This window comes from Cherax quadricarinatus, chromosome 33 (genome assembly GCF_038502225.1).
Source record: "Cherax quadricarinatus isolate ZL_2023a chromosome 33, ASM3850222v1, whole genome shotgun sequence".
Taxonomy (NCBI): domain Eukaryota; kingdom Metazoa; phylum Arthropoda; class Malacostraca; order Decapoda; family Parastacidae; genus Cherax; species Cherax quadricarinatus.
This window is the reverse complement of record NC_091324.1, coordinates 26,446,764-26,456,506: the sequence shown is the minus strand read 5'-3', so window position 1 is coordinate 26,456,506 and position 9,743 is coordinate 26,446,764. Positions and strand designations below refer to the sequence as shown.

At 45.7% G+C, this 9,743-nt stretch overlaps 1 protein-coding gene across 3 annotated transcripts in view; it reads right to left on the bottom strand.

The window, feature by feature from the left end:
• ktub (Tub domain-containing protein ktub) overlaps positions 1-9,743 on the bottom strand; it is a 435,417-nt gene that overhangs the window by 243,174 nt on the left and 182,500 nt on the right. The window contains exon 1 of one of the 3 annotated variants that reach the window (XM_070090956.1): positions 9,678-9,699. The exons of the other annotated variants lie outside the window; for them this stretch is intronic. The gene's annotated coding sequence lies outside the window, so the exon portion shown is untranslated. Of the gene's footprint in view, positions 1-9,677; positions 9,700-9,743 lie in introns of those variants that run through there. 3 annotated transcript variants of the gene reach the window in all.

Sequence of the window (9,743 nt, the reverse complement as noted above, 5' to 3'; positions counted from 1 at the left end):
AGGTGTTCGACCACTCTCCTCCTGATAATCGTCTCCATGACTTTGCACACAATACATGTCAGAGACACAGGTCTGTAGTTTAGTGCCTCGTTTCTGTTTCCTTTCTTAAATATGGGGACTACATTAGCTGTCTTCCATTTCTCAGGTAGTTGCCCAGTTTCAAGGGATGTGTTGAAGATTGTGGTTAGAGGCACACACAGCATCTCTGCTCCTTCTCTAAGGACCCATGGGGAGATGTTGTCCGGTCCCATCGCCTTTGAGGTGTCAAGGTCACTTAAGAGCTTCTTCACCTCTTCCTCAGTTGTTCGTATGTCATCCAACACTTGTTGGTATATTCCCTCTTGATGTTCCCTTCTGTGCTGTCTTCCCACAGCCCTTCCTCTCTCTACTGTAAAAACTTCCTTAAATCTCCTCTTCAGCTCTTCACATACCTCCTGATCATTTCTTGTGAGTTCTCCACCTTCTGTCCTTAATCTGATCACCTGGTCTTTGACTGTTGTCTTCCTCCTGATGTGGCTATACAACAGTTTCGGGTCAGTCTTGATTCTCGATGCTATGTCATTTTCATACTGTCGCTGGGCCTCCCTCCTTACCTGTGCGTACTCATTCCTGGCTCTGCTACTGATCTCCCTATTTTCGTGTGTTCTCTGCCTTCTGTACTTTTTCCATTCTCTATTGCACTTTGTTTTTGCCTCCTTATACCGTCGGGTAAACCAGGGGCTCGTTCTGGTCTTCCCGTTGTTACAGTTGCCCTTGGGAATGAACCTTTCCACTGCCTCCTTGCATTTTGTTGCTACATATTCCATCATTTCATTTACTGGCTTTCCTGCCAGTTCTCTGTCCCACTGGACCTCCCGCAGGAAGTTCTTCAACCCTATGTAGTCCCCTCTTTTATAGTCAGGCTTTTCCCATTCTACTCCTGTTATTCTCTCCACTTGCAGCTCTACTATGTATTCAAAGCACAGAACCACGGGACTAGGGGACTCTCATACTTGATGTCCTCAATGTCTGAGCTGCCCAGGGTGAACACAAGGTCCAATCTTGCTGGTTCATCCTCCCCTCTCACTCTGGTAGTGTCCTTAACATGTTGGTGCATGAGGTTTTCCAGCACCACGTCCAACATCCTGGCTCTCCATGTTTCGGGACCCCCATGTGGCTCCAGGTTTTCCCAGTCAATCTCCCTGTGGTTGAAATCCCCCATAACCAGCAACTTTGCTCTGCTGGAGTGAGCTCTTCTTGCCACCTCAGCAAGTGTGTCCACCATTGCTCTGTTGCTCTCTTCATATTCCTCTCTTGGCCTCCTGCAGTTCTGTGGTGGATTATACATCACTGCAATGACCACTTTGTGTTCTTCAGACTGAAGTTTACCTGCTATGTAGTCTCTTTCTCCCGTCTCATCTATTCCTTCCATTTTCTCGATTTTCCATCTGTTTTTTACGAGCAGAGCAACCCCACCTCCCCCCCTGCCCCTTCTATCTTTCCTCTTGATCTGGTATCCTGGTGGGAAGATTGCATCTGTTATTGTCTCCATGAGTTTTGTTTCTGTAACTGCTATGATGTCTGGGGACTTCTCATTGATTCTTTCTTGCCATTCCTCATGTTTATTCGTTAATCCATCTGCATTTGTGTACCAAACCTTCAACTTCTGTTCTAATACTGTAACTGTGGTGCGGGGGGTGGAAACAGAGGGATCGGTGTGTGATGGTTGGTTTGGATTGTTCAGTTGCCTTGGGGGTGTCGTGGCTGGAGTCCTTCTGGAGGTGTTTCTGGGGGGTGCGCTTGTCCTTCCATTTGATCCTGGGTTATTCTGCTCTCCTTTTTCACTTCCTCCCATTTCTCCTTTCGTTTTTGAACTCTCTCTTTCATTGTTTTCCTTTCGTCCTGTGTTCTGTCTCGATCGAGGTACACACTCTGGAACTCCTGCTTGCCTCTCAGCCGTGCTTTCTCTTGCAGGATCATGGTTCGGGTTGATTCTGCCTTGAAAATTACTTTGAGTGGCCGATTCCTTTTCTTTGTGAACCACCCAATTCTCCGAAAATTTGCCACCTGGGTCATGTCCCCCTCGCCTATCACCTTCATGATATCTTCAATCGCTTTTTTCTCCTCCTGCTTTCTTTCATCATAAGTTTCCCCTTTAGCTTCGTCTAGCCCATAGACAAACACGGATCTCTCCCTTTCCACCTCCCACTGTGACTCCCATTGCATCCTCTGATGTGTTTTAGTTCCTTCCCGTGGAGTGTTCCTTCCTTCAGTCCCTTCCCTAGTTATGGCCCCTATGCTTCTTGGTTTATCCTTCCTGTTCACCTGCTCCTGGCCCCCACAGGTATCTGGTAAGGTCCTTGCACATGTACTAGTTCCTTCAATGTCTTCCAACCTCTCTTTCTGTCCTTCCAACCTGTGTGTACTCACCTATTTGTGGTTGCAGGGGTCGATTCATAGCTCCTGGCCCCGCCTCTTCACTGGTCGCTACTGGGTCACTCTCCTTGGACCATGAGCTTTATCATACCTCTGCTTAAAGCTATATATGGATCCTGCCTGCACTACATCGCTTCCCAAAGTATTCCACTTCCAGACTACTCTGTGACTGAAGAAATACTTCCTAACATCCCTGTGATTCATCTGTGTCTTCAACTTCCAACTGTGTCCCCTTGTTGCTGCATCCCATCTCTGGAACATCCTGTCTTTGTCAACATTATCAATTCCTCTCAGTATTTTATATGTCGTTATCATGTCCCCCCTACCTCTCCTGTCCTCCAGTGTCGTCAGGTCGATTTCCCTTAACCTCTCCTCGTAGGACATACCCCTTAACTCTGGGACTAGTCTTGTCGCAAACCTTTGCACTTTTTCTAGTTTCTTTACGTGCTTGGCTAGGTGTGGGTTCCAAACTGGTGCCGCATACTCCAATATGAGCCTAACGTACACGGTGTACAGGGTCCTGAACGATTCCTTATTAAGATGTCGGAATGCTGTTCTGAGGTTTGCTAGGCGCCCATATGCTGTAGCAGTTATTTGGTTGATGTGCGCTTCAGGAGATGTACCTGGTGTTATACTCACCCCAAGATCTTTTTCCCTGAGTGAAGTTTGTAGTCTCTGGCCCCCCTAGACTGTACTCCGTCTGCGGTCTTCTTTGCCCTTCCCCAATCTTCATGACTTTGCACTTGGTGGGGTTGAACTCCAGGAGCCAATTGCTAGACCAGGTCTGCAGCCTGTCCAGATCCCTTTGTAGTTCCGCCTGGTCTTCGTCCGACTGAATTCTTCTCATCAACTTCACATCATCTGCAAACAGGGACACCTCAGAGTCTATTCCTTCCGTCATGTCGTTCACAAATACCAGAAACAGCACTGGTCCTAGGACTGACCTCTGTGGGACCCCACTCGTCACAGGTGCCCACTCTGACACCTCGCCACGTACCATGACTCGCTGCTATCTTCCTGACAAGTATTCCCTGATCCTTTGTAGTGCCCTCCCTGTTATCCCTGCCTGGTCCTCCAGTTTTTGCACTAATCCCTTGTGTGGAACTGTGTCAACGCCTTCTTACAGTCCAAGAAAATGCAATCTACCCACCCCTCTCTCTCTCTCTTGTCTTACTGCTGTCACCCTGTCATGAAACTCCAGTAGGTTTGTGACACAGGATTTCCCGTCAATGAAACCATATTGGCTGCTGTTGATGAGATCATTCCTTTCTAGATGTTCCACCACTCTTTTCCTGACAATCTTCTCCATGACTTTGCATACTATACATGTCAGTGATACTGGTCTGTAGTTTAGTGCTTCATATCTATCTATTTTTTTAAAAAATTGGGACTACATTTGCTGTCTTCCATACCTCAGGTAATCTTCTTGTTTCGATAGATGTGTTGAATATTGTTGTTAGGGGTACACATAGCACCTCTGCTCCCTCTCTCAGGACCCATGGAGAGATGTTATCCGGTCCCATCGCCTTTGAGGTATCTAGCTCACTCAGAAGCCTCTTCACTTCTTCCTCGGTTGTGTGCATTGTGTCCAACACTTGGTGGTGTACCTCACCACTCTTTCTGGAGCCCCTTCTGTCTTCTCTGTGAACACTTCTTTGAATCTCATGTTGAGTTCCTCACATACTTCGTGGTCGTTTCTTGTTGTCTCTCCTCCTTCCTTCCTTAGCCTGATTACCTGGTCCTTGACTGTTGTTTTCTTCCTGATGTGGCTGCATAACAGCTTCAGGTCAGATTTGCCTTTCGCTGCTATGTCGTTTTCATATTGTCATTGGACCTCCCTTTTTACCTGTGCATATTCATTTCTGGCTCTATGACTGCTCTGTGTGCGTGTGTGTGTGCGTGTGTGTTTACTTGTTGTAAGTATACACCTTTCTCAGGGAAACATTCAACGAGGTAATCAGTGTAGCGTCTTCTTTCACTTACGTGAGTCCCTCAGCAGCGCTGAGCTTTTAAATAATTGATCTACAACAAATGAGACCTTCCTTAAAGCCAGGCGATCTTCTTTAAAGACAGGAGACCTTTCTTAAAGCCAGGTGACCTTCCTTAATTAAAGTCAGGAGATCTTCCTCAAAGCCAGGAGACAGGAGACATTTCTTAAGGCCAGGAGACCTTCCTTAATTAAAGTAAGGAGATCTTCCTCAAAGCCAGGAGACATGAGACATTTCTTAAGGCCAGGAGACCTTCCTTAATTAAAGTAAGGAGATCTTCCTCAAAGCCAGGAGTCCTTCCTTAAAGACAGGAGTCATTTCTTAAAGCTAGGAGATCTTCCTTAAAGCCAGATCTTCCTTAATGCCTGGAGACTTTCCTTGCAGACAGGAGACGTGTTTCTTGTGGTTGAGGAGAGTCGTTGTTGCACTACAACTCTACCCATCTTGATGTTCCTGCATGGGAACACTGCTTCCCTCAAGCGTCTTGATAATGTTAACATCAACATTATGTTAGTGCAGTCACACATATCTACAATATGTATACTAAAGTTATGGCTGTTGTGATATATATATATATATATATATATATATATATATATATATATATATATATATATATATATATATATATATATATATATATATATATATATATATATATGTCGTGCCGAATAGGCAGAACTTGCGATCTTGGCTTAAATAGCAACGCTCATCTTGCCATATAGGACAAGCGAAAATTTGTGTATGCAATAATTTCGCCAAAATCATTCTGAACCTAACGAAAAAAAAAATATTTCACTGTGTTTGTTTAGTATTAAATTATTGTAAACAAATCTAAAATATATTTAGTTGGGTTAGGCTAAAATAAATTGATCTTGTTATAATAAGGTTAGGTAAGTTTTCTAAATTTCTTTTGGTCTAAAATTAATAATTTTTGCATTAACATTAATGAAAAAAATATATCTTTAAACGTATAAGATAAAATTTTAGAAAGGACTTAATTTTAAATGAGTTCTTGCTAATTGACCAGTTTTACATATTCGGCACGACATATATATATATATATATATATATATATATATATATATATATATATATATATATATATATATATATATATATATATATATATATATATATATACTATACAATACAACAGGCAACTCACTTAACGATACTCGTATATCGCACACTTTATGCAGACACATAGCGGCACTTAAAGTCTTGGAGCGGCAGTATTGTGGGTGTAGAAGTGTGGGTGGAGGTGTGGGTGTGGTGGTGGGGTGACAAAAGTTGGGAATGGTGGAAGTGGTGTGAGGGAGGTAAGGGATTGTCGAGGAGTGGTGGTGGAGGGTTGGAGAGCAGTGAGAAGGGTTGGGGGAGAGCTAGAGAGTAATGATGAGGTTTGTGAGTATTGCAGGAGGAGAGCTGGGTAGTAATGGAGAGGGTTGGGAGTATTGCAGGAGGAGAGCTGGGTAGTAATGGAGAGGGTTGGGAGTATTGCAGGAGGAGAGCTGAGTAGTAGTGGAGAGGGTTGGGAGTATTGCAGGAGGAGAGCTGGGTAGTAGTGGAGAGGGTTGGGAGTATTGCAGGAGGAGAGCTGGGTAGTAGTGGAGAGGGTTGGGAGTATTGCAGGAGGAGAGCTGGGTAGTAGTGGAGAGGGTTGGGAGTATTGCAGGAGGAGAGCTGGGTAGTAGTGGAGAGGGTTGGGAGTATTGCAGGAGGAGAGCTGGGTAGTAGTGGAGAGGGTTGGGAGTATTGCAGGAGGAGAGCTGGGTAGTAGTGGAGAGGGTTGGGAGTATTGCAGGAGGAGAGCTGGGTAGTAGTGGAGAGGGTTGGGAGTATTGCAGGAGGAGAGCTGGGTAGTAGTGGAGAGGGTTGGGAGTATTGCAGGAGGAGAGCTGGGTAGTAGTGGAGAGGGTTGGGAGTATTGCAGGAGGAGAGCTGGGTAGTAGTGGAGAGGGTTGGGAGTATTGCAGGAGGAGAGCTGGGTAGTAGTGGAGAGGGTTGGGAGTATTGCAGGAGGAGAGCTGGGTAGTAGTGGAGAGGGTTGGGAGTATTGCAGGAGGAGAGCTGGGTAGTAGTGGAGAGGGTTGGGAGTATTGCAGGAGGAGAGCTGGGTAGTAGTGGAGAGGGTTGGGAGTATTGCAGGAGGAGAGCTGGGTAGTAGTGGAGAGGGTTGGGAGTATTGCAGGAGGAGAGCTGGGTAGTAGTGGAGAGGGTTGGGAGTATTGCAGGAGGAGAGCTGGGTAGTAGTGGAGAGGGTTGGGAGTATTGCAGGAGGAGAGCTGGGTAGTAGTGGAGAGGGTTGGGAGTATTGCAGGAGGAGAGCTGGGTAGTAGTGGAGAGGGTTGGGAGTATTGCAGGAGGAGAGCTGGGTAGTAGTGGAGAGGGTTGGGAGTATTGCAGGAGGAGAGCTGGGTAGTAGTGGAGAGGGTTGGGAGTATTGCAGGAGGAGAGCTGGGTAGTAGTGGAGAGGGTTGGGAGTATTGCAGGAGGAGAGCTGGGTAGTAGTGGAGAGGGTTGGGAGTATTGCAGGAGGAGAGCTGGGTAGTAGTGGAGAGGGTTGGGAGTATTGCAGGAGGAGAGCTGGGTAGTAGTGGAGAGGGTTGGGAGTATTGCAGGAGGAGAGCTGGGTAGTAGTGGAGAGGGTTGGGAGTATTGCAGGAGGAGAGCTGGGTAGTAGTGGAGAGGGTTGGGAGTATTGCAGGAGGAGAGCTGGGTAGTAGTGGAGAGGGTTGGGAGTATTGCAGGAGGAGAGCTGGGTAGTAGTGGAGAGGGTTGGGAGTATTGCAGGAGGAGAGCTGGGTAGTAGTGGAGAGGGTTGGGAGTATTGCAGGAGGAGAGCTGGGTAGTAGTGGAGAGGGTTGGGAGTATTGCAGGAGGAGAGCTGGGTAGTAGTGGAGAGGGTTGGGAGTATTGCAGGAGGAGAGCTGGGTAGAAGTGGAGAGGGTTGGGAGTATTGCAGGAGGAGAGCTGGGTAGTAGTGGAGAGGGTTGGGAGTATTGCAGGAGGAGAGCTGGGTAGTAGTGGAGAGGGTTGGGAGTATTGCAGGAGGAGAGCTGGGTAGTAGTGGAGAGGGTTGGGAGTATTGCAGGAGGAGAGCTGGGTAGTAGTGGAGAGGGTTGGGAGTATTGCAGGAGGAGAGCTGGGTAGTAGTGGAGAGGGTTGGGAGTATTGCAGGAGGAGAGCTGGGTAGTAGTGGAGAGGGTTGGGAGTATTGCAGGAGGAGAGCTGGGTAGTAGTGGAGAGGGTTGGGAGTATTGCAGGAGGAGAGCTGGGTAGTAGTGGAGAGGGTTGGGAGTATTGCAGGAGGAGAGCTGGGTAGTAGTGGAGAGGGTTGGGAGTATTGCAGGAGGAGAGCTGGGTAGTAGTGGAGAGGGTTGGGCAATGGTGATGAAGGGTTGAAGAATGTTAGATGGTTTAAAGGATAGTAAAACTTTCTCCTCACCCTCCCTCCCATACACCCCCACCACAAATATCCCCATTATACACCCCTTCACCTTCCCTCCCATACACCCCCACCACAAATATCCCCATTATACACCCCTTCACCTTCCCTCCCATACACCCCCACCACAAATATCCCCATTATACACCCCTTCACCTTCCCTCCCATACACCCCCACCACAAATATCCCCATTATACACCCCTTCACCTTCCCTCCCATACACCCCCATCACAAATATCCCCATTATACACCCCTTCACCCTCAGCTGCCCACTGACCCATGTAAGGCTTACGCAGCTTAACAGAGCCTCACTCTCCACAAAAAAAAACTCATGGTGGTAAATATGTAAGAGTCTAGTATGTAAGTGGCAGTAATTATGAGAATCTAGTCCATAAGTGATAGTAAATGGCAAAAACTTTGAGGTGTGCTGGAATGTTATCGTACATAGGTTCATACATCAAGAGAGAGGAACATGTACACACTCAGCTTAGGGACTTAGATTACAAGCAATTACTGACTTGTAAATTTAACTAATCCTTAGTTGATGAAGTATTCCTGGCTCATCATAAAGTTGGTTGGTAGGTTAATTGAGTTTATCGACCACACAGATGATCGTTAAGGCTGCATGTTACCTTCTCAGTACCAGTCAAGCATATTTTAATACTTAAAATAAGTATTAAAGTAAATTCTCTATGTATATACACTTAGAGACATACATCTCTCGGTGTATATACACTAAGAGATACACCTCTGTGTATATATAAACTGAGTGACGTACACCTCTAGGAGTATATAGCCAAGAAGTTAGCCTCACTTCACCAGTTAATTATTTAATCAAGGTCATTAAATGCTAAGAACACATAAGAGGTAAAAGGAATGGTAGTGGAAGTAACGTGACTTGTGAAGTATTGAGAGAACACGGTATAAGGAAGGTTCATTCTCAGTACTCTCTAGGTTGTCAGACTTTAGTCTTGATCATTTGACTATGTACGTTAAGTTACACAACCTTCACGTTAATACTCCAAACATTTATAATTTCAGACTGATCGTAAGGAAAAAGTGAGAGCTGGGTCTAGAGACCAGAGACTAGGGTTCAGGGTCCAGGGTCCAGGGACCAGGGTTCAGGGACCAGGGTTCAGGGACCAGGGTCCAAGGACCAGGATTCAGGGACCAGGGTCCAAGGACCAAAACACCACTTGGTAAATAGCTACCTGGTAAATAGCTACCTGGTAAACAGCTGCCTGGTAAATAGCTACCTGGTAAACAGCTGCCTGGTAAACAGCCCCTTGATAAACAGCCCCTTGGTAAACAGCTGTCGAGTAAATACATAAAACACATAGTGACAGTGAACGAGCGAAGTTGTTTTCATTAACCAGAGCGAGCCACTGCACACTTTAAATAGTTTGTAAGGACAGGTTTTCTTAGAAGGAAGTTGTAAAGAGTATGTAAACAGTTGTTTCAAGAAGGTAGAGATGGTAGATAAAAATCAATAAGAAGATTCCTAGTATTCCTTCACTTGTTATCATTTCTACTCAGAGACTCAAGAGTGAAAACAAAACATATTCAATAAAAATAGTTTGTCAACAGTGTTTGTCGAGGGAGGAGAGAAAACTGTGGACATGAACCATTGTGTCTACAATGTTTGTTGTCGAAGGAAGGAGAGAACAATAAGAACAACCTTAAAACATTCAGAAACATCTTAAAACACTCAGAACAACCTTTAAACACTTACATTTATCATGACACCTTGTCAGCAGTCAGTTAGCAGCACATTTGTGCTCCAGTAAACAAAACAATTGTCATCAGTGGAGTTTTGTCTTACCTTCACAGGAGAAGTCTTGCCTGTGTACTCTTAAGGGATCACTCAGTGGCACCTACCTACCAAGGT